The sequence below is a fragment of the Triticum dicoccoides genome, chromosome 4A, assembly GCF_002162155.2.
Source record: "Triticum dicoccoides isolate Atlit2015 ecotype Zavitan chromosome 4A, WEW_v2.0, whole genome shotgun sequence".
NCBI lineage: Eukaryota > Viridiplantae > Streptophyta > Magnoliopsida > Poales > Poaceae > Triticum > Triticum dicoccoides.
In genome coordinates, this window is record NC_041386.1 from 496,619,034 (window position 1) to 496,620,555 (window position 1,522).

Genomic DNA, 1,522 nt, shown 5'->3' on the forward strand with positions numbered 1-1,522 from the left:
ATACATTTCACACCTAGCGTCATGCCCTCTCTAAAAGTAAAAAAACAAATTACGTGCATTTTGCTGAAATTGTCCTACTGGTAAACCCTCTGCAATCTATTATCGTCCAAGAGCGGAATTTCGAGTGATGACAAAAATAAGAAAAATGCAATGATAGGAATCTATCTATTATTGTTAAACCAACATGACATGAGTATTGCATGGACGAAGATTTGGCCAGCAGGCGCAACCAAAAACACGAAGGGCGGTGTAATCTGGTGTGATATGGAGAAGACGTTCAGTGGGAGTTTCATGAGAAATAGTGCGACTGGGCCACATGTTAATAAGATGAACAGCGGTGAGAAAAGCCTCATCCCAAAATTTGAGAGGCATGGAGGCAGAGGCTAATAGGGCCAAGCCTACTTCGACAATATGTCGATGCTTTCGTTCAGCAGAGCCATTCTGAGCCATTCTGCTGATTTTGCATGTGGGCATGAAACATGGTGAGAGATACCTATCTTTTGAAAAAAATAGTTGAGTTTCTCATACTCACCACCCCAGTCGGACTGTACAACGATGATTTTACTATCGAATTTTCGCTCTACAAGAGCTTGAAAGTTGTGGAACACTTGAAACACGTCAGAACGTTTCTTAAGAAGATAAATCCACGTATATTTGCTAAAGTCATCAATAAAGCTTACATAGTATTGGTGTCTACCAACAGAGGTGGGCGTTGGACCCCATACATTAGAAAAGATAAGTTGCAAAGGTTTTGTAGAGACACTAATAGACACAGGATATGGTAATTGATGACTTTTAGCACGTTGACAGGAATCACAAATTGTTTCTGAGTTTCTCTCACCAACAACTGGGAGATTATTATTATTAAGAATACGATGAACAGTAGCAAACGAAGGATGTCCTAAGCGATTGTGCCACCGTTCAGTAGAAAGCTTGATGGCATCATAGGCTTGTTTATTGTATCGGCAATACTACGGAAGCAAAGAGTAGAGGCCTTGCACACAAACACCTCTATGAAGTACTTTCTTCGTGACCTGATCCTTGATCAAAAAAAAAGAATGGGTGAAACTCTAGAAACACATTGTTGTCAAGAGCAATACAATGAACAGATAACAAGGTTTTGGAAGCATTGGGAACGTGCAAGATTTCATTGAGCTCAAGATTTTTTTGTGGGGTTTTGATAAATGAGTGACCAATATGACTTATCTCCATACCTGCACCATTTGCGGCGGTGTAGACTTGATCATGGCCACGGTATTTTTCATGCATTGTCAGCTTCTCCAATTCACCAGTGATATGATTTGTGGCGCCTGTGTCCATATACCAATTGGTATCGACACCATAGGACACATCAGCTGCAGCTACAATTTTCTTGCTTTGGGAGTTAGGATCATCGGCATAGCGCTAATCACAGTCCTTTGCAAGATGATTTGTTTTCTTACAAATTTGGCAACGTCCCTCATAACCATCATACCCTTGGAAGTGACGCCCTCTGGTGTTGTTGTTGGGAGGGCGCCGAGTG